This window comes from Mesoplodon mirus (genome assembly GCF_964341445.2).
Source record: "Mesoplodon mirus genome assembly, chromosome: 16".
Taxonomy (NCBI): domain Eukaryota; kingdom Metazoa; phylum Chordata; class Mammalia; order Artiodactyla; family Ziphiidae; genus Mesoplodon; species Mesoplodon mirus.
The window spans coordinates 33,427,562-33,451,772 of NC_138992.1; the positions used below are offsets into that span (position 1 = coordinate 33,427,562).

Below are 24,211 nucleotides of genomic sequence, written 5' to 3' on the forward strand. Positions count from 1 at the left end.
CTGCCTGAGTTTGAATACTAGCTCAGCGCTTTCTAATTTGGTGGCCTCGGGCAAGTTACTTAACTTCTTTGCCTTAGTTTTCTCCGTAAAATGGGGGCAATAATAATACTTACATCATAGGATTATAGTAAAGATCAAATGAGTTAATTTATTTACAAATTGCTTAGAATAGAGCCTGCTACATGGTAAGTGCTATGTAACATTTGCTTTTATTAATGGTTGCACAGAATTCCATCTTCTGGGTGAGCCATAACTTATTTATCATTTGTTGCTTGCTATTTGGATGTTTTTGATTTTTGATTATTACAAATTATGAAACCCTTTATATACTTTTTGTGTGCCCATTTAAAAAAATTGTTTCTATAGCCTATGTTTCAGGAAATAAAGTTTCTGGACCAAAATATATTAATATTTTTATGGTTTCTGTTATATATTGGCAAATTAATCCTCTGAAAGATTGTACCAGTGTACACTTCTACAGTACTGACAGTATCTGTTGTTCTCAGTTGTTGAGACAAAAGTAGTATCTTACATTGTTTTCATCGGCATTTCTTTGATTACAAGTCAGAGAGAGATTTTCCCAAGTGTTTATTTGCAATTTACATTTATTCTTTATAAATTATTGCTTCCTGGCCTTTACTGATTTTTACATTTCTCTCTTAAACTGACATTAAGTGCTTCTTCTATATCAAAGGCATATTGAGTGCACTTAACAATGATGAGGAGGAGGATGGTGAAGACAGTTGCCCAAGGCATTTATCACAACCCACAGAGGCAGCTGCCTCCTATAGTTAAGTTCTCGTGCAAGGCTGGCCCAGCCCCTAATCTTCCATCAGAGGCATTTTGTCATAGCCTCCATGTTCTTCAGATTCGTTATTATTATTATTTGGTTTTATTTCTATGTCAACAGCATAAATTTGTCGTGTAAAGAACTTATGGTGCAGTTATTCGGGGGAGAGGTCGCCATTAGTGTTGCTAGAAACACTGCAAGGACAAGATGATATCCTGTCTCTGTAACTTCAGAAATCACTTCGAGGTGATGGGCTTTTCTGAATGAGATTTCATTAGTGGCAATTTTTGTCTTTACATCGTGGTAAATATTGTGACTACCTGGGAGAGAATCCCTTGGTTTATTAAAGAGCTAAGTAGTCACCTAATGAGAAACTTGTCAGTAATCTTGTGAACATGTGGAGAGGAGTATTTATTTTTAAAGGCCTAGATGTACAGCGGGTCTCAGGAACAAGCACTGATTCACTGTTTAAATTAGCTCCTGAATTCTGCTGCCTTCCCTTTGGCTATGGAGACCTCTGGCTACGTGATACGCTGTTGCTGAGTATTGAATATCAACAGCAGTTGATAGTCTTAATTTGTGTTACTGATTTTCTCCATGCAAATATTGCCATGGCAGGCTAAACACATGATAAAAACGTGTTTTTAAAATAGCACAGCAGTGGTTGAGAGTCCGCCTGCCGATGCAGGGGATGCGGGTTCGTGCCCCGGTCTGGGAGGATCCCATATGCCGCGGAGCGGCTGGGCCCGTGAGCCGTGGCCGCTGAGCCTGCGCGTCCGGAGCCTGTGCTCCGCAACGGGAGAGGCCGCAGCAGTGAGAGGCCCGCGTACGGAAAAAAAAAAAAAAAAAAAAAAAAAATAAAATAGCACAAAAAACATGCAAACTTTGATGAAGGAAAACTTGTTCTGTTCTGGAAAATAGACCAGGATCAATGGGGAGCAGTTCGACATTTTCGTTTAATGTAAGGAAGAACTTTTTAATCACCTTTTTGAAGCAGTCACTGGGATTTTTCCAGCAGAGATAAGGTGATCAAAAGGTAATGGTTACTGGATTTAAGATGAAAAAGGTGGGACCCATGCACTGGGTAAGACCGTGGACTAGATTACTTCTAAGGTTTTTTCCAACTCTGAGATTCTACAATTATGTTAATTTAAAAAAATCATATGCTGTGACTTCCCTGCTGGTCCAGTGGTTAAGACTTTGTACTTTCACTGCCAGGGGCCGGGGTTTGATCCCTGGGTCAGGGAACTAAGATCCCGCATGCTGCATGGCGTGACCAAAAAAAAAATCATGTACCTACTTTTCTGAAGTAGTAAAATACACAGAAACTGGAAGTGGAGTGGTGGTTACCAGGGACTGGAAGGAGGAGGAAAGGGGAGTTGTTATTTAACGGGTATAGAGGTTTGCAAGACGAGAAGTTCTGGAGGTCTGTTTCACACAAAGTGGACATACTTAACATGACTGCACTGTACACCTAAAAATGGTCAAGATGGTAAATTTTATTTTATTTATTTTTTTACCACAATTAAAACGAAACAACCATGTGCCTACTACGGGTTTCGTCCTAGGTCATGCACTGTAGGGGAGCCATAAGTCTAAGACAGTCCCTGCTCTCAGCTGGCTCACAGCCCACCTCTGCTGTGAGAAGCGAGGTGCCTGACCAGGAGCCCAGGGCCCTCATGAGCTGTGACGACATCACTGCCCCTGCTCTGTGGGCACTGCCAGAAATCCAGAGGAACAAAAAGGCTTCTCTCTTCTGCTGTCTTCCAGTCTCCTGCTAGTGCCCCAGCTGATAGAACCCAGTAGGAAGCCAAGTGGTGAGTTAGTCTGAAAAACATGGTGTGCTGTCGGAGGAAGGTACATCAAAGAGTGAGCGTGGGGTTGAGTGCCATTAGGCACAGTCCACCCCTTTGTCTCTTCTGCATCCGCACTCAGCCTTCTGCCCACATACGAACTTGATAAAACAACAGCAGCATGGCAGTGCTTCTGCTGATACAACTATCCCTTTCACAGTGAAGGCGTGCCCACCCTTTCCCCGATAAGGCAGATGCAGAGTCTCATCAGCCACGTGTGCCATATTTGAATGATCTTAGTTACTCTCACAGGTTAGGCAAATCCTATTTTATAACCCACAAGACTAAACTGTAAAGTTAACTATCAACCAGCAGTCCTTATATGACATATCAGGGGAAAGGAAGAAGGAGAAAATGATTTCTATATACAAATATGTACATAAAAATCTAGGAATAAAATACACATAGTTGCTACAGTTCTCTGTAACTGATCACAAGACCATAATTGATATACAGCGATAGATAAATATGTAGGGGATCTACATATATAGATCTATATCTGTAGCTACATATTTTCCTTCTTCCCTTATCCACTTTCATGTTCCTTTTCCTTTTATCTAGTCCTTTGGTTTGTGAGGATTCTTTTTCTGGTGAGTTGATGTTTCTTTCCTGAAGAGTCTGTGTCCTTAGTCATCCCTCATTTATTGGACTGGTAAAATCTTTTATCAGCTTTATTACTGAACATGTAATAAACAGAACCCCAGAGAATCCTTTGAATCACAGACATCCCTCTTTAGGTCCCCATTGTTCAGCAGCAATCCTATTTCATCTTTAAAGTTGGGACCAATCACCTCAATGTGGACAGTGAAACCTTTCTTTGTCCATTGGTTCAATGGCATCAGGAGTCTAAAATGACCAGGGGGATGTCTCAAATTTGAGTTCAGTAGAACCATTTTTGTGCCTATAATGGAAATATTTTTCTTGAGAACTAATAACTCTAAACCAGTGGAGCCCCACATCTCAGGGATGGGAAGCAAAATTTTTGTGATTGGTTATTAGGTGTAATATAAAAGCAGACCCTTCAACTTTAATCCTTGGTTTCCAGATCCATGTATTCTAGTTAGGGAGAAATAGCACTCTATATGGGTTGTCGATTCAAAGCATATACTGCATCCTGTAAGATAGTTCCATAAATTTTCAAGGTGTTATCTCCCAGTTGGTGACATTATTGAGCCTTCAGTTGGTGATTCCACCATTCTGTCAGGTCAGCTGCTTCTGGATGATGGAGATGTGGCAAGACCAAAGAATTTCATGGTCATAAGCCAGTTGCTGTACTTCTTTTGTTGAGAAATTAGTGCCTTGTTCAGAAGAAATGTTGTGAGGGGTACCATGATGGTAAATAAATATGTGGATGATGGTGCTTGCAAAAGGCTAATCCATATCCAGAATGTATTTATTCCAGTGAGGACAGATCTTTGCCGCCTTCTTTCTGGAAGGGGACCAAGGTAATCAACCCCCAGCAGATGGCTAGCTGGTCTGCCAGGGCTCACTGTTGGCTCCTGCTGTTAGGAGGTTGAGTACTCAGTAATGGTGGTAGCAAGATTTGCCTTGGTGAGTCTATGCACAGCCTGATTGATTGCTGCCATAGACACTCTGAAGATAAGTCCTTGGAGAAAGCACTGGAGTAGCTGGGGAAAAAAAGGCCGACTGTCATCTGACATCCTCAGAATGTGTTATCTTGTCTACCTTACCATTGAGAGCCTCTGAAGTGGATGCTCTTTTGTGGGTATTCACATGGGATACAAATATTTCATACCCTTTGCCCATTCCAAAATCCATATACCTATTCCGCAGTCGTCCTTTTTACCAATTTTCCAATTCTCTTCTTTCTAATTCTCTGACCATTTGGCTAAGTCATTAACTACTACTTATGAGTGAGTATAGATTTGTACTTCTGGCCATCTTTCAGCCTGGACAAAGTGGATATCCACATGTACTGTGAAGTTCTACCAACTGACCGGATTTTCTTTCTCCACTATTTTTCAGGGCCACCCCTGAGTGAATATGCAACAGTCTATTTCGAGCTAGTGCTGGGATATAATGAAGAATTATCTATAAAACATACCCAAGTTTTTTTCCCAGCATTAACTGGTTATAGGGAATTCCTTATGAGGTCATAGATGTGGGCTGAGAAAGAGAAAGCCATGTAGCACGAGTAGGTGGCCATAGGAATCTGAGTTCCTAATCATGCAACTTATTATACCTTCTGGACCTGCTACAGACCTATCTTATATATATCACTTCCACTTGGTGACAGAGTGTGACTGCACTTAACTGATTTTATGGATTGGTGGATCAAATGACATGGTTAGTTTTTGGTGGGCAGCTCAGGTCATGTGGTCATCAGGTGTCCAAGGCCAGAAGTTCTGCCTCCACAAGAGCCTAGGAATGGACTTTCAAGGGGAAAAATCAGCAGCTATTTCTCAGAGGGTGAAAATTAGCAGAAGAGGCTGGTTTTGCTCTAAAATATTGGTATTCAAAGTTGTGATTTTTATATGACTTGCCCCAGGATTGTTAAACCGTCTCCTTTTGTACCTGGGGGTTGAGCTATAACACTTTTGGGGATCACGAGGAGATTCATGGGGAATGGAGGCCATAGGGTTCTACATATCAATCAACATCTTTCCTTTCAAGTTTTCTTAGTTGAATTATATTCCTTGCTAGTCGACTTTTTCTAGTATTGATTACAGAAATGTATTGAGTATATTTAAACTCACCTTCCCCAAATATGACTCGTTATTGCCTTATATACCTATCATACTTCCCCCAAATTTGGAAATTATCAGATGCTTCTTTAGATCCTTTTTCATGCTTCTAAGGACTTTACTGGAAAAATCTTTTCTTCTTTTCTTCTTTTTAAATCAAGCTACTTTATTGTAAAACAAGACACAGATAGAACCTCCCTTCCAAATCAAATATATATATATAGCTTAGTAAAGCATATATTTGATAAGGCAAAAACACTTGTAACTACCACCCAGGTCAGGAAATAAAAATTTGCCACCCACTCTAGAAGCCCTTTCCATGTGCCCCCATCTCAATCATAATCCCCTACTTCACTTTGTAAGTAACCATTATCGAGGTTTTAGTAGTAATCACCCAAATGGGCGTCCTTAGGTACTATAGTTTAACAGCTTTTGAAAATGAGTTTACTCATCAAAAAAACACTGATACACCATTCTTTTTATCTATAGATTCCTGATCCATCCTTTTCTTTTCCTTATAGTTTATCTGTGGATGAACCCAGCCTTCTGACCTGTAGAGTTTCTCATAGTCATGGCACATTTCACTGTGTTCCTCTGTCTTCTGTGTTCCTGTAGAGTGGTAGCTGGATTTAGAGGCTTGATCAGACTCAGATACAATTCCTTTGGCAACACTATAAGAGTGTTCTTCCGTCTGGAAGCGTGTGATATCTGTCTTGTTCTTTTTGTGATGTTAACTATTGTTGATGCTCAATGCTTAGATTCATTTTTTTGTTGGGGTTGGTAAAATGGTGATATTCTAATTTAGACTTTTTTTTTCACTTATCATGTGGAATACTTTTATAAAGAATTGCTTCCCTTCATCTATTTTTTGATTACCCAGTGGTATAGTTCACATAGGAGAGACAAGATAAATATTTGACTCTTTTATTTACCAAGTTTCAAAATCATGAATCTGGTTCCCTTTCATCCTCCAAAGGGGTGTGTGTGTGTGTGTGTGTGTGTGTGTGTGTGTGTGTATGCATGACTTTGTGGACTTAAGCATATTTGATGGGTTCCATTTAATTGCAGTTATCTTTTTGAAAGCTCAAAGCCCAGTAGAAGCCTCTTAAAGTTGGCTCCTGTTTATTTTTCCTGGATGTCCTTTGTAGATATAAAACTCCATGGACTGAAAACTCAAGAACTACTTCTCTAGACCAGCCTTTTCTCCATTCATTTATGGCCTTAACTGACCAGCGAATATATTTGAAGAGCGGGGCACACCCTCTATAGAAAGGGAATATGTGCTTTCTGTTTACAAATATTCCTGGCTTTGTATTTAGAGCCCAGAGCACTGGCTTCCTGTTGGGCTATTCTCTGAAAAGGAGATTGCTTTGCCAGTGTTGTCCACCTTTTCTGGAAAGATTTGATATTAATAGTTTTTCTCTAGAATGACTCATTCTTCTATGAAGCATGTGCTTTTGCCTAGTCAAATATCTGGAATAAAATTAAAAACAGCTGAAACACTCCCCCCACCCCTAAAATTCTCTGTGTAATCCAGTAAATATCTGTGAATTAAGCTTTGGGAAAAATAAATTAATCTAATTAAATGTGAGATTGCCTCAGGCTTCTTTGCGTGTGGTAGAAGGACTTGCATTCAAAATGTGCTGTGCCTTGAAAATGTGATTTCCTATCCTCAAAGGAAATTTATCACATCCCTCCCCTCTTGGTAACTTGCTTTTCCTTTAGCTCAAATGCTGTGTTTTCTGTTTTCATCTTCTCAAGCTTGGACAATTCTGAACATTTTAACCCTCTCAGTTCTGTTTCTGTGACAGTCACTTTCTGGCAGCAGGGCTCCTGTGAGAAGTTTATGGTGAAAAATTGACAGAAGTAATACTTGAGCCAGCATACAAAACAGAACCTCCCACAGGAGAGAATAAAAGTGGTTTTGAGAAGCTTATGGCATCATTATCTGTGACAGTTTTCTTTTGCTTTATATTACTCATGTTTTCAGGCCGGGTAATATTGATTTACTCTTCTGGAAGAGGTCTGTCTGATTCTCCGGGCTTAAGTCCTTAGCCTGATATTCAAGGCCCTCCACAGTCTTATTACCATCCTCCCCCCAAACCCTCAGTGACTCCCTATTGCCTGTTGGACTGAGTGCGTACTTTCCCTACGGTTCCAATTTACCTCCCCAAGCTCATCTCCTTGGCTTTCCTGTGGACACCTCTTCAGATCAGCTATATTAGATTGCTTCCATTTCCCTGGTATACCCCCTGCTTTCCTACCTTGGCTTTCACTCATATAATTCCTTCCATTTGGAATGACCTTGTCTCCCATCTCTACCTGCAGAAATCTTATTATTTTAAAACCAACTTGAAATTCCTCCTCACCCAGGAATTTCTTTCTGATTCTTCCAAAGGAATTACTTCATTCCTCCTTTGAACTCCCAAGCAATTTGTTTATGCAGTTGCTTTGTATTATTTTGTTATATGGGTAAAGATGGCTGTTGCCATCATTTATGTATTTGATACACTTGCTTATGGGGTACAAACAGGATGAACATATATCCAAATGTTCTTGAGACAGTTCCAGTTTTCCTTGGACAGTCTCAGTATAGGCGCTGTCCTACTACCCTGTCTGGTTAGTCCCCTCTTGCATTCTCAAAAGTGTCTTGACTTGAATGATAAATTAAATGACCAGTCACCCTTGGAAGAAGTAACTGGGGGATTGCGGCTGCCTCATACTCATGCTTGAATCACTGGTCATTTAGCAGGAGGGGTGGTGGAATCCATATATGGTGGGCAAAGAAGTTCTCCTTCACAAAGGAGACTGTCTTGTGCTGGGGCAGGGACCACATTGCAGAGGCCATCAGGAAATGCTAAGGAGATTCGTTTTGACTCCTGCCAGAGCTAGTCCTCCTAATGGCACTGCCCAGAGCTATTACTTTCCCATCAGAAAGTTAGATTCCCCAAGGGTTTAATAAACAATTTCTCCTAACATGAAAAGCTGTGGGCATTGTTTCCCCCTTGGGTCAGTGCAGTTAGAGCTTCAAAGGAGAATACTTGGGCATTGTGTGGAATATTTAATACACAAGTGAAAGGCATCTTATTTATTTACTTATCATTTATTTATTTTCCACTCCTTTTTATTTTTAAAATTAGCCTACAGAAAAGTTGATGGAATAGTACATAGTTATAGTCCCTTCATTTTGCTACATGTGCTTTTCCTCTCTTGCTTGTTCCATATATAGACGCATTGGATTAAGTTTGTGTTAAAGTAAGATTTATGTATAAATGTTCACATTCTCTTTTTGAATCACTTGAATATTGGTTTGAGGACATCATGATACTTCACCCTTAAATACTTCCACATGTTTCTCCTAAGAATATGGACATTCTTCTACATAACCACAATGTCATTACTACACCCAAGACAATTAACTGTAATTCCACAAAATCATCTAATATACAGTCCATATTCAAATGTCTTCAAACAGGTTTTGGATCCTGAATCCATTGGATCCATTATGTCTCTTTCATCTCTTTTAATCTTGCATAGTCTCTGTGCCTGTTTTCGGTGTTTGTGTGACACATATTTTTGACATACAATGTTTGAAATTCTTTCCCCCCTCGCCCTTTAAAGAATTTTGCCTTTACCCACTTAGATTCTTCTAAAGAAAGTTGCATCATTGCCAGATCTGCTGTCTCCTTTTTTGAATTCACTGATGAAGAATCCAGAGATGGGTTAATGGGCTAGAGGAAATGAGGGGTGGGAGGAGGGGTGTGTTCCTTGGAAGTTGGTCCTGAGCCTTTAGAAAGGCCCGAGTTCCTCTCCTACCGCCCACCCCTCACCCTGTAGCTCTGAGATATGGGGGCTTGGAGAGGAGTGGAAGGACCTGTGAAGAAGTATTGTTGTGAGTTAGGTATTGGATTCTCTTTAGTATTTTTCCAGAACCAGGGAAGATGATGCTTATTAGTTACTTGTGGACTATATTTCCCTGAATGTGACATTCCCCCAAGATGAGGCTTCAGGGGAAACCAGTATTTATTCTGCTCAGTCTTTTCTCTTCAAAGGAGAAATCATTAACTCCCATAGAGAGAGAAAGCTTTTTTATGGCTGTGGTCTTAAGCCTTAGGATATCTTAAGAGGATTTTATCAGATCACAGAGTTTTATCATCCAAATTGGGACACATTTGAGAGTGAAACATTTATAGTGAATATGAAATAATTATTGATGGTGAAATAATTATTTCGGGGCCATATGCTTAAGTCAGAATGGTGTCAGGCAAACCAAAATATATGGGTACCCTGGTTATATATGTCTGTTGTTTGCACCGCAATTTATCTTGTACAAATGGATAAAAGTTATAAATAAACATGATGAAAAATATGAATGCATGTACACTACTACACATAAGTATTAGATTAAACCATATGAAACTGCCTTATAAAAGTAGCAATTTCATGAGCTATCTATAGAGATTTCAAAATTTTGGCGTGTCTGCTGTTTATTTCTTTGAGTAGTAAATTCTTTGAGGATAAGAATCATTCACTTTTCACTCTGTTATTTATTTTTCATTCATTTATTCATTAAACATTTATTGAGCACCTACAACATGCAGGCACTATGCTAGATGCTGGGGATAGATCAGTGGCACAGAGGGGGGTACCTGCTACCCAAGAGCAATATAATGTATTTGTGCCCTTTTCTCTATTCTAGTTAGAATTGAGCATAAATATCAAAGCATAGTAGGTTCATGTTTGTTATTTGATGTCAAAAAAACCCTAAAATACAAATTGAAGTACAAAATTTTTTTGCTGCCATTCTTGTGGCACCCTCATAAATTGATATCTGAGGACATATGTCCCTCTGTATCCTTTTCATTATGCCATAAGTATTCACATGCCTCAAAGACATGACAAGATTTTTGCAAGGAGAACCGCAAGGAGCTTAGAGCAGAAGAAGAATGACATGGAAGTGCATTAGGCATCATGGGTGCTCTGATTTAAGTCTCCTCAGGGACCTGTCTGAGCTGCAAGGGAGGACGTGATCCTTACCTGCTCGGTGGGAATTAGTGGAAAGTTATTCATAGAAGCACTGAGGCTGGAGATACCATGCATTGGCTTAAAATTTTTATTGAGTGCTAGGCCTCTAGGGATTAACTTTGGGCCTAAACCATCCCTACTTCACAGAGGTAAGTGTCCGTTGAGGATGGTGGGCTTTGAACTAATTATCACAAAAGTAAACATATAGCTATCAGTCATGATAAGTTCAATAAGGGAAAAGAATAGCAGGTTGCAGAGTATGTAGGAGAAAGACCAAATTTGGGGGTCAGGGAAGGTCTCTCTGAGGGAACCACCTTAAACTTGAGACTCAAAGGAGGAGGGCAGCAGACCCTACAGAGGGTTGTACAGCTGGAGCTGAGCAGTGGAGGAGGAGGGTAGTGCCAGGTGAGGATAAGGAATTTTCATCTTGAAAGAAGTAGAATTGTTAGATGGACCCTTTTGGAGGTGTGGTGGGAAGGGGTTGATCAATTAGGACATGGAGACCTGAATATCACAATGGAAATGAATCAATGGAAAACTGTAAGCAGTTTGACAAGGCTGGAATGTGGAGTGTGAAGCAGGACATCATCTTGAATGTTGAGTTCTTACGATAAGTAACAGGGAGCCATTGAAGAGCGGGTATGAGTGGGGGAATGACGTATCAAATGTGCATTTGAGAAGGAGAACTCTCAAGGATGGATGAATTAGTTGAAGACATCAAAGGCCGGAAGACCTTGCAATTGTCTAACAGATAGGGGATGAAGGTTTGATCTAAGGTAGTGGCAGTAAAGAGACAGAATAGGAGACAAAGATGCTCAATAAGCACAATCTATAGAGTTTGGTTATTGATGAGAGGAGAAAGTGGAGGGGTGTTAAATGATGTTCAGGTTCCTGGCTCGTGTGATTAGTGGAAAGGGATAGCAAGAGGGGGACCGGTTGGGGCAACAGACGATGAGTTAGATTTGTCCCTGATAAGTGCCAAGTGTTTGTGGGAGATCCAGCCTGATGTTACCTAAGTAGCTGATTGGTTATTGTTTTCTGAGGTCAATGAAATTCTCTCTGAATATTTTTGATATGTTAACATGGTATCTTTTGAGAGAGTTGGAAGCATTCAAACTACTTATAAAAGGGTTCTTGAATTTTACAACTGACAGATTGCTTTATTTTGAATTACTCATGACAGACTTATTTTTTTGTGTTTGAGAGACATTTGACTTTGTCACAGTTCTGAAAATATGTTATTTCTGGTATGTTTAGATGGTGTGTTTTCAAGAACGGTTAAATATTACAACTAGGCTTGCTGCGTTTTGTTTTTTCCCATTCAGTTTCCCGTTAAATATACAAGCGTAACATCTGGCACTCTTCTTTTTAAGGACTGTAGAAAAACTATAGCAAGGATTAGATTTAGTACTTGACAAATCATTTTCGTCTAGAGTTGAGTTTGAAGCTGACTGAAATGTCCACGTCAGGAGCAACACTGTGTAATGTCACAGAGGAGCCACTTAGGAGAATTCCTAATATGGTCGGGCATTCTTGAGATGCATGGAATAGCCTATTTGTGCGGTATCATCTGAGATGGGAATGCAGCCCTAACACATCAAGGCCAGAATGACAGAATCTGCAGAGTACTTCCTGTCTGTTATTTGTCAGGCTACAGCCCTGTTGGCTGATGATGGCAATTCTTCCTTCTTTGCTTCATTTTTCAATGGCAAATCCTTGGACCCTGAACTGGAATGTCCCTTTCCCAGTTTGAAAGTCAAATATTCTTAGAAATGGACTTTGATAATTATCTTCATCCAAACCCCTGGCATTTCTGCAGATGAGGAAAATGAGACACAGAGAGAGAGGTTAAGCGATTTGACCACAGCCATCCAGCTAATGACTGAACCCTCTGGCCCAGCTAGTCGCCTCTTTCAGAATGGGCAGGATGGCAGCCTCCCGCTTCCTTTTAGTTTGTTATTTGCCAGAACTTAGAGTCTTTCTTCACTTTATAAAGCCTCTGGGAAATAGTCTAACTCCTTTGAAAGAAGAAAAGACATGTTTACTCAGAAAACTTATTTTTGTTTTTTTCCAAATGGGTTTTTGTTCTGAAGCAGTGTGACTGCCCTCTCTTCTGAGAGAGCTTTCACCACACAGTGTGACATCTCTCTAATGGCTGGTGCAGCCCAGTTGGACATCTGTATAACAGTCACAGCAAAACCCCATGGATTTTGGAGCATGGCAGTGCCTCTGAACTCAGGATGCTAGATGCTAGAATGCTAGAATCTGGTCAGCACCGTTGCCTGGGTCTTTAGGGCGAGTGATACCAGGAACTTCCTTAGAAGCAACTGTTTATCAAACTTTCAAAAGGATCATTGATTGTTAAAATTAAAAATCTCAGAGCTCTGTCCTAGGACTGAGCACCCCTGTGAGTCCTGAGCACCCATGGGGCTTTGCTGCTGCTGCAGGGCAGGCAGGTGGAAAGGGGGGCACAGCTAAGGGAAAGGGGGGAGATTCGAAGATGAGTTATGAGTGGGAAGAGGAAAAGAGCTCCTACGGTGCTGACCATCTACTGCCTCAGCATGGTGGGGAAAGGATTTGGGGGCCCTTTTCTCAGGACCCACGATGTCTACTCGGTCCCAGCTTTCTCTCCATACTTTCTGGCCTGGGTGTGGGGTGGTGGGCCGGAGCAGGTGGTAAGCATTGCTCTGGCTCGTCGTGTTGTCTGTGTTCTGAGACTCCAAGGTGCTTGGGTTTAGAAAGCCAAGAGACTTTATTTTGCTTCTGTCGGAATGTCTCTTCTGTGAGACAGTGGACACTGCAGGGGCCTCCTTCCGGAAAAAGGGAAGAATCTCAGGGGATAAGACAAGGAGGGAGAAACATCAATTACTAGCTCAAAACAGAATCCCACATTTGTAAGAGCTCAGTTAAAGAAAAACGGGCTGTCAAGAGTAATCTTCTCAACCTGAGCTTTTTCCAAAAGCAGCACGTGGGTGCTGCTATCTGAGCTAAGCACAGAATGATGAGAAAATGCATATTGGTGGATTTTCCTCAAATCTTTAGAGTAAACAGAATTTTTTTCTTGCTATAGCAAACTTAATTTTGTACCAAAATGGTCACAGAATATTGCAGCTCTGTGACAACTCAGACATGATCCTAGATGAACATGCTCTGTCCTTCCAGATCCCTTCTCCCCCACCTTCTCTACGCTGTTTTGGGTCCTGGGAGGCTAGTGTCCATGGATCACATCAATCACTTATTTGGCCAATGGGAGGTCCCGCTTTACCATCCCTTGATGGTTTCTTTAATCCTGTCTACACTTTGTAAATAATCCCTTTAATAAAAGCTCCCATTTGAGTGTGTAATCTCTTTCATGCTGGGACCCTGAACTGATAAATCATCTAATCCTGTATGACCATTTTACAGATGAGGAAACTGAGGCACAGAAAAGCCCACTGACTTTTCCAGTGGTGTCCCTTTCCTCCTCCTTTTCCCAGCCATGATTGAGTATTCACAAGCTGAGACCCTGAACGCTGGCCTGAGGATGAGATAACCTCTGACACTAGAGTCTGCTCTGCTCTATAGTGATGACACATTTCTAAAAAACTTCCGTTTATTTAAAAGCCGTGTCCTTAAAAATGCTAATTTAAAAGACACAGAGAATGGACTTGAGGACATGGGGAGGGGGAAGGGTAAGCTGGGACGAAGTGAGAGAGTGGCATGGACATATATACACTACCACATGTAAAACAGATAGCTAGTGGGAAGCAGCTGCATGGCACAGGGAGATCAGCTCGGTGCTTTGTGACCACCTAGAGGGGTGGGATAAGGAGGGTGGGAGGGAGACGCAAGAGGGAGGGGATATGGGGATATACATATGCATATAGCCGACTCACTTTGTTATACAGCAGAAACTCACACAACACCGTAAAGCAGTTATACTCCAATAAAGATGTTTTAAAAAATGCTGTTTTATGTGGTATATACATACAATGGAATATTATTCAGCCTTAAGAAAGAAGGTAGTCCTGTCATATGCAACAACATGGATGAACCTTGAGGATGTTATGTGAAGTGAAATCAGCCAGTACTGTATGATTTCGCTTACATGAGGTATCAAAATAGTCGAACTCATAGAAGCAGAAAGCAGAGTGGTGGTTGCCAGGGGCTGGGGGAGAGGCAGAAAAGCGGAGTTGCTATTCAATGGGCATGAACTTTCAGTTATGCAAGATGAATAAGTTCTAGAGATCTGTGGTACAGCATTGTGCTGGTAATTAACAAGACTGTATTACACAGTTAAACATTTAAGAAGATAGATCTCATGTTCTTTTTTTTTTTTTAACCACAAAAAAAGAAGCAAAAAAAGTATTTTAATAGGTCAAAAAGTAGTTAGAGAAAGGAGTCCCCCTGGGAAGACACTGTCCATGGGGGCATGGCTGGGCCAGCGGAGAGGCAGGAAATGCCTTCTTCCTCCAGGGTGGAAGCACCTGCTGTAGGACTGGGCTGGAGGAGCATGGGCTGAACTTATCTCCACCCTCCTCTCAGCTCATGCCTCCTGCACCCATCTCCCAACATGTGAGGAACCTCTGACCATGAGTGAGTGATTGAGTGTGTGTGTATGTGTATGTATGTGTGTGTATGTGAGAGAGAGAGAGAGTGAGACAGACAGAGAGACAGAGAGACAGAGAGATGGGGAGGGAAGGAGAGGGAGAGAAAGAATTTGCATTCTTCCTTTTATTAACTTTCCCAAGTTCTCTTGAAGAATCTTTTTTGACCTCTTGTATTTCATTGATTCTAAGACATGTTCTATTTTTCTCACATTTTAATGCTCTGATACCAGGATGGGTCATACACTCGAAAGCATCTTTCATTGCTGTTGGTCAGGCGATGGTTCTGCTGTAGCTTCATTGCCCATGCGTGTGTGAACTTGGTAGTTCTGGTTGCATGACAAGACGAGTGAAACTGATCATTGTTTCAGTCAGCAGTCCATTTCTATGATCATCTGAGGAAGGAATGTGGTCCTAGGTGTTGACTGAACTCTTCTGCTGATAACTGTCAGCAAGATTTTCTTGCCAGCATCAACACTGTGGAAAAGTATTAGAAGCTTAGAAGAAAATCCCAAATGCAGTACTTGAGCACTCCTTTAAGAAAAGCTGCATCACTAAATCTCTTGGTGGTATAGAGGACAATACTGTGTGGAAAAACACAGTCATTGGACCCTGTGGCAAAAGTGATTCAGAAGAGTGGGTTTTAGATTTTTTGATGATGGCCATTCTGACCAGTGTGAGATGATATCTCACTGTAGTTTTGATTTGCATTTCTCTAATGATTAATGATGTTGAGCATTCTTTCATGTGTTTGTTGGCAATCTGTATATCTTCTTTGGAGAAATGTCTATTTAGGTCTTCTGCCCATTTTTGGATTGGGTTATTTGTTTTTTTGTTATTGAGCTGCATGAGCTGCTTGTAAATTTTGGAGATTAATCCTTTGTCAGTTGCTTCATTTGCAAATATTTTCTGCCATTGTGAGAGTTGTCTTTTGGTCTTGTTTATGGTTTCCTTTGCTGTGCAAAAGCTTTGAAGTGTGGAGAAAAAGGAACACTCTTGCACTGTTGGTGGGAATGTAAATTGATACAGCCACTATGGAGAACAGTATGGAGGTTCCTTAAAAAACTAAAAATAGAACTACCATACGACCCAGCAATCCCACTACTGGGCATATACCCTGAGAAAACCATAATTCAAAAAGAGTCATGTACCAAAATGTTCATTGCAGCTCTATTTACAATAGCCAGGACATGGAAGCAACCTAAGTGTCCATCATCGGATGAATGGATAAAGAAGATGTGGCACATATATACAATGGAATATTACTCAGCCATAAAAATAAACGAAATTGAGTTATGTGTAGTGAGGTGGATGGACCTAGAGTCTGTCATACAGAGTGAAGTAAGTCAGAAAGAGAAAAACAAATACCATATGCTAACACATATATATGGAATCTAAGGAGAAAAAAAAAAGGTCATGAAGAACCTAGGGGCAAGACGGGGATAAAGACACAGACAGACCTACTAGAGAATGGACTTGAGGACACGGGGAGGGGGAGGTAAGCTGTGGCAAAGTGAGAGAGTGGCATGGACATATATACACTTCCATACGTAAAACAGATAGCTAGTGGGAAGCAACCACATAGCACAGGGAGATCAGCTCGGTGGTTTCTGACCACTTAGAGGGGTGAGATAGGGAGGGTGGGAGGGAGGGAGACATAAGAGGGAAGAGATATGGGAACATATGTATATGTATAACTGATTCACTTTGTTATAAAGCAGAAACTAACACACCATTGTAAAGCAATTATACTGCAATAAAGATGTTAAAAAAAAAGAAGAGTGGGTTTTGAATGTGATATCTAAATCAAATTAAATTGGAGCAACTAACCAATTTATTTCACTAATATTTTTACATTTTCCTTTTTATGAATATAATAAAACCCATGCCTAAGTAAATCTAATAGAGCTTTTTCAATAAGTACAAGATAAAAATTCTAAATCTTAGTATTATATCACAGTTTAATTTGCAACCATTTTTTCTTTCCTATTAATATGTAAAATAGCATTGTCTCTTACAACCAGTGAATCTTAATCAATGAAGTCTGGTAATGAAGTAGGAAGTCAGTTAAATTATCAGTATGAATCAAAAGATGAGTTGGAAAGCTAAGACCTGAGGAATAAGTTTAGTAATTCTTTTGCTCAATAAATATTTATTAAGTGTCTACTGTGAGACCAGTGCTGGGATAGGCATGAGGATACAGCTGTGAACAAAGCAGATATGATCCCTGGGTGCACAGGGAAGACAAGATATATTGAATAAGTAGTTGCATGTACGATATTACAGAAGAAGACTTGCAGGCTTCTTTGAAGTGTAAATAGAGGAGCTTAACATGGTCAAGGGGAGCAGATGGCCTGAGTGAGAAAGTGACACTTAAGTGGAGAATGGAAGGACCAGTAGGAGTTAGCCAGGGGAAGAGGAGGGCAGTCCTGGCAGAGGGGGTGGTGTGTGTGAAAGCTGGGATGTGCCAAAGAGTGAGGGGCTGAAGCAAGTCCAGTGTAGTAGGAGCCCAGACAGTGGTACAGGGATGAGAGACAAGGCTAGAGAAGTAGGTAGGCATCAGATGATGAAGGGCCTTATAAGTCATGCCAAGGAGCTTGGCCTTTATCCTGTGGATAAGAGGAGGCTGTGGAAGGAGTTTCAGGAGGGGTGTGGTATGTCATGCTCAGATTTTAGAATTTCACTCTGGCTGCTGTGCAAAAATGGGGTGCTGTAGATCAAGGGCAGATGAAGGGAGCGTGGTTGTAGTCACCTTCACTTGATTAGAGACATGGTAGCTGGGAGGGGTAGAAGATATCAAATGGTACAAGGGAATCCTGCAGCAAGCAATAGCCCCCATCACTGACTGCCTCCCTCAGATAGTACATCCTTAGTTCCTGCTAACCTAAAGATAATAACTTTATTTTTGACAGAGTGACTTCTTCTGACTTGAGCCTGCAGTGTGCTTTGAGAGATCTTCCGCCAGGTAAGTGCAGAACAAATTTCCTCAGATTTATAAACCACGCTTTTCTCCCAAGACTTTCCTAAGACTCAAATCCAACATCTTATTTAATCCTTACAACAGCCCTATAAGTTAGGTGTATTTTATTGAGACACAGAGAGGTTAGGCAACTTGATCAACATGCACAAAGACGTTCATCACAGCATAAATTATACTTGACAAATAAAATGAAACGAGGAGAGAATCTAAGTATCCAACAGTAGGCAAATTGTGTTAAATCAGTTATGGTACATCATTTGATGGAGATACTTTAATAATAGTCTATATCAGATTAAGAAGTTTCTTTTCTACTCCTAGTTTGCTAAAAGCAAGTTAGTTGTCCTGGGTGTTGAATTTTATTGAATGCTTTTCTAATCTACTGAGCTGATGAAATGATTTTTATTCTTCATCTAATCATGGTAATTTATATTAATTGATTTTCTAACATTAACTTGCATTTCTCAGACAAAATCAACTTGGTCATGATGCATTATTCTTTCTGTATTTAGCTAAGATTTAGTTTTAGTCCTGAGATTGGATAAAAATTTTTTTTCTGGTGTTTTCCTTGCCAGGAATGGTTTTCAAAATATTGGAATTGCTTGCTACTTGAATGTATGGGGGAATATGAGAGTAAAACAATTGAGACCTGTTGTTTTCTTTGAGGGAAGAATTTTTACCTGCTGATTTAATTTCTGATTTATTTAGGTTTTCTGATTTCTTCTTGAGTCAGTTTTGGCAAATTTTGTTTTTGGTTATATATGCACATTTCTGTTGGATATGTATGCAGCAAGGGAATTTCTGGATCATGGGGTAGGTGTATGTTCAGCTTTAGCAGATACTATCAGTTTTTCAGAATGGTTCTATTAATTTAAAAATTTACATGCTAACCAGGAGTGTATGAGAGTTCTGATTTGTCTGTATCCTTTCCAATACAAGGTATTTTCTGTTTTGTTGCTTGATTTTTCATTTAGTCTCTACTGCTAAGTGTGAGGTAGTATCATAGTGTAGTTTTGATTTGTATTTCCCTGTAGACTAATGAAGTTGGATACTTTTTCATATGTTGATTGACTGTTTGAATATCTTGTTTTGTGGGAAGCCCTTTCAAGTCTCAAAAAAAAAGTGAAGTGCTTATTCAGGTCTTCTGAAAAAGAATTGTGTTGCCTTATTGAATTGTAGACATTTTAATAATATGTATTCTGGATTTGAGGCCTTGGTAGGATATATATGTTGTAAATATCTACTTTTTTTCCTGTGGTTTACCTTTTTACTCTTTTTATGATCAGAAATTTCTTTAAAATAGTGTAAATTATCCATTTTTTTTTCTTTGTGGTTGGTACTGTTGTACCTATTTAAGAAATCTTGGCCTTATTCTAAGATCACAAAGAACTTTTATGTTTTCTTCTGAAAGCTATATTGTTTTTCTTTTACACTTTGAGCCACGATCCATCTGGAATTGGTTTTATTGTATATGATGTGAGGTAGAGGGTCAAGATTAATTTTTTCCATGTGGATACGCACTTAACCAGAAACCATCCTTTTGTCATAGCACTATTTACCTATTTATTTATTTTGGTCAGGCTTACTGAGGTATAATGAACACACAGGAAAATTCGTGCTCTTGAAATTTATGGTTTGATAAGCTTCACCAAAGTGTACCATCCTGAAACCACCACCACAATCAGGATGAAGAATGTACCTAACACCTGAAAGAATGCTCCTTTGTAGTAACAATCACTGATCTGATTTCTGTCCCTGGATTTTTTTCTTTTTTCAGAATATATAAATGGGGTCATACAGTATGTAGCCTTTTGTTTCAGATTTCTTTTAAAAAAATCTCAGACTCTCAAAAATTCATCCATGTCATTGCTAGTACCAGTAATTTGTTCTTTTTTATTGCTGAGTAGAATACCATTGTGTGGATATACCACAATTTGTTTATCCATTAACCAATTGATGAACATTTGGGTTATTTATAGTTTTTGGCTCTTATGAATAAAGCTATTATAATTGCTCACTAATAGGTCTTTGTATGGATGTATGTTTTCATTTCTCTTGGGTAAATTACTAGAAGTAGGTTTATTGGATCATATACTATATAGTATACTGGATTGTATACGTTTAACATTATACAAAAAAAATCCCTCCAGCTGTTCCCAAAGTGACTGTGCCATTTTGCATTCTATTCGGCAATACATAAAATTTTAGTTGCCCCAGTCTCTCCACCACTTGGTATAATCAGTCTCCATAATTTTAGCAATTTTGAGTTGGTTTGTAGTATTATCTTGTTGTAACTTTAATTCTCATTTCCCTAATGATTAATGATGTTGAACATCTTTTTATGTGCTTCTTTGCCATCTGCATATCTTCTTTAGTGGAGTGTCTGTTGAAATCAGTCACCCATTTTAAGAATTAAGTTATTTATCTTTATATTATTGAGCTATAATAGAATATATTCCGGATACAAACCCTTTATCAAATGTGTGCTTTGCAAATACCTTTTCCCAGGCTGTGGCTTGTTTTTCATACTCTTAAAAGCATAATTCAAAAGGCAGAAATTTTTAATTTTCATGAAGTTCAATTTATCAATTTTTTCTTTAATGGATAGCAGTTTTGTGTCCTAAGGAGTCCTTGCTAAAACAAAAATACAGAGATGTTCTTAATTTTTTTCTAGAAATTTTATAGTTAAAACTATAGTTAAACTATAGTTTAATATAGTTAAAACGTAAAAGTTTTGCATTTAGTTATATGACACATTTCGAGGTAGTTTTTATATCTGGTGTGAGGTAAGGGTCATGGTTCAATTTTTTACATGAGTGTCCACATTTTCCAGCACCATATGTTGAAAAAGCATCCTTTCCCCCCTTTAAATACCTGGACACCTTTCTCTCTCCTCCTCCTCCTGGTACTCTAATTACATGCATGTTAGACTGTTTAATATTGTTCTACAGCTCTTGGACACTTTTTTTTCTTTTTCTTTCTTTCTTTTTTTTTTTTTTTTTTTGTGGCTGCGCTGAGTCTTCATTGCTGTGCACGGGCTTTCTCTAGTTGCAGCAAGTGGGGGCTATTCTTTGTTGCAGTGCATGGGCTTCTCATTGTGGTGGCTTCTCTTGTTGTGGAGCATGGGCTCTAGGCACGTGGGCTTCAGTAGTTGCAACACATGGGCCCCAGAGCACGTGGGCTTCAGTAGTTGCAGCGGGTGGGCTCAGTAGTTGCGGCTCGTGAGCTCTAGAGCATGGGCTCAGAAGTTGTGGCGCATGGGCTTAGTTGCCCAGTGGCATGTGGGATCTTCCCAGACCAGGGATCGAAACTGTGTCCCCTGCATTGGCAGGCAGATTCTTAACCACTGGATCACCAGAGAAGTCCACTTGGACACTTTTTAAAATTACCATTTCTCTTTGGGTAATTTCTATTGAATGCTAAGTATATTGCTTCTTTTCTTCTGCTGTGTCCTGTCTCATCAGCCAATCAAAGAATTCTTCACATCTGATATTGCATTTTTATTTCTAGAATTTTTGTTTCTTTCCTGTAGTTTCCATGTCTCTGCTGAAATTCTCCATCTTTTCCTGGATTGTGTCCTTCTTTTCCATGTGAGCCTTTTACATATTAATCATAGCCATTTTAAAGTCTCTCATCATTCCAATATCTGGGTCATCTCTCTGTCTAGTTCTGTTGGTGGCTTTATCTTGACAATGGGTTGTTTTTCCTTGGTTTTTTGAATGTCTCATAATTTTAATTGGATGTTGGACGTTGTTGGTAGAAGAGCAGTAGGTAATAAAGTTGATAATATTGCCACCCAGAAATGGGCACACTTCTTTTGCAAGGCTGTTAATGTAAGAATGGTTTCGTCCCTTGTTAGCAGTTAATAAGATTATTAGTTAGTAGGGAGTTTGGGTGGGGTTGGGCTCCTGGTTGCTATAGTTCTCTTCAGCCAGCCAGACTGCAAAGTTTTCCAGTGGTGGACTGAAGTTACCTCATGCTTAGTGTGTGGCCTGGTGTGCCAGAGGGTTTTTCTCACCATCCAGACTCCATCCTCAGCTTTCCACCGAGGGGATCGCTCTCCATGTTGATGCTCCTCTCCTAGCTGTGAACTGCTTTTGCTCGTTGCTCAGTGCAAAACTGTGGCTATGTTAGGGGGTTCCAGTTCTTCTGGTCCAGCTCCAGTCTTGGGCAGGCCTTGGGACTGCAGCTTTGTCCATGTTCCTGTTCCTCTTCATGGCATTCCATTTCTGCCTTGTATCTGTAGATCCCTGAGGGATTCTTGTGCACTTTGAGAAGTAGTGTTTTACTGCAGTGGTCCCCAACATTTTTGGCACCAGGGACTGGTTTCGAGGAAGATGATTTTTCCACGGATGGGGGTAGGGTGGGGTGGGGGGGAGGTTCAGGCGGTAATGTGAGCAGTGGGGAGTGATGGGGAGCGGCAGATGAAGCTTTGCCCACTGGCCTGCCACTCACCTTCTGCTGTGCGGCCTGGTTCCTAACAGGCCATGGACTGGTACCGGACCGTGGCCTGGGGGTTGGGGACCCCTATTTTACCCAATCACTGTTTTCTTTTCTTTCTTTCTTTCTTTCTTTTTTTTTTTTTTTTTGCTAACTGTGCTTTTAATAATGAGATTAAAATCCTTCAAAGTCAAAATATTGTGAAGGTAACCCTACTTTAAGAATAAACTGGGTTGTAGTGCACACATATTTAAATTAAGGCATTTAAGTGTTTTTTTCTAGTTAAATTATTGAATTTAATTGAACAATTATCATTGATATGCCTAGTTAAAGCTTCTTAGTTTCAAATTCTTCTTTGAGCTTTGTGTTCCTAGCACTCAAAAATCTTGACTCTTTATTGTAGCAGGGATTTTTCTGTTGCTTCCTCTTATAAAGGGATTTCTTAGACCTTTGAAGCCTGCCTCCTAGGGGCAGTTCTTTCTTCCTCTCCACCTTGGGTTCAGCTCAAGCAACAGGTTCCTACATGAAGTTTCTGTTGATGCTTCAAAGCCTGGCCTAAAGGGTTCTAGCAAGGACCCATCCCAAGAACCTTTAGAGACAAGGTTCTTGCTGAGAGACCCTCAGCTTTTGAATCTTCCCAACTTTGAGTATCTTGTGATGCAGTGATGCAACTGTGCTTCCAGAATTCTAGTTTTCTCTATTTTTTCTCAACTTTCAGTAAAGGTTAATTTTACATTTATCCCAGTTCTTAAGTTGTCCTCTTTCCTTGGATTTCATAAAAAAATGCTGGCCATGATTGCTGGATTATAGCATCTGCTTTCCTTTTGTCTTTACCTTTGCTTTTGTATCCAGGTATTTTGAAGCCTCCCCCCATCCCCTGCCCCCATGTCTCAGTGAGAGACATCAAGTCAGAGAGTTCTGGCAATATCATTAAATTGTTTTAACATAGCTTGTTCAACTTGGGACCATCATGGAAGTATTCCAAGCAAGTGCACACAGAGGGACACAAGGTCACACCTCTTAGCTGAGTCAGCCCAGGTTAAGAGTTGTCCTGGTTTCCTGGGACCAGTGAATTATGCTTTAATCTTAGTGGTCACCCTTAGCTGCAAGGGAGGCTGGGAAATGTATCTTTGAGTTGGGCGTATTGTTGGTGCAAAAGAAATCAGGGCTGGATTTGCTGTGGATGGAGAACTAAATGCAGATATCAGACAGACAGGGAGCTTTATTAAATATCAGCTTTATTCCCAGTGATGCTGGATTGGAGAATGAGCTTAAATTATGGACAGGATCAGCTAGAATCAGGCATCCTATTACGTTTATTGCTGAAGTCTTCTTTCATGGAAGAGAAAAATACATGCTGCTGAGGCCAGAAATAGAAAGGAGGGTGTCCAGACCTCCATGAACTTTCCCTCACTCAGTCTGAGCAATTCAAGGAGTCTCTCCCTTGAGGAGGAGTGAAGGGATGTAGTGAAGGGTAGAAGTCACCTTCCAATAGTCACCTTCTTTTAAGAAGACAAACAGTTTTATTTTACGTGCCCAGGCAGGGATGCTGGGAAGGCGAGAATAACGCTCCTCCTAATAATTGTTAGTACACGTGTGTGTCACACACACACACACACACACACACACACACACAATGTCTTACTATATATTATGACATATTGTGACAGTTGTGTTATATTTTTCCCAACTCCTACGGTTAATGACCTTGTAATATAGATGGTAACCTCTTATGAGAGTTGAGCAAAGGGAGAATTCACGTGTTGAAGTTGTGAAACCCTCATAAAGGAGATGGAGGTGAACTGCTTATAGATTTTAAAGATTTGTAGAGTTGT

At 40.1% G+C, this 24,211-nt stretch overlaps 1 protein-coding gene across 1 annotated transcript in view; it reads left to right on the forward strand.

Annotated features, from left to right (window-relative positions):
* The first annotated feature begins 17,871 nt into the window (after positions 1–17,871).
* The window catches only part of NCALD (neurocalcin delta), a 290,136-nt gene continuing 283,796 nt past the window's right edge, over positions 17,872–24,211 (forward strand). Inside the window, exon 1 of the mRNA XM_082601680.1 lies at positions 17,872–17,924. The gene's annotated coding sequence lies outside the window, so the exon portion shown is untranslated. The remainder of the gene's footprint in view (positions 17,925–24,211) is intronic.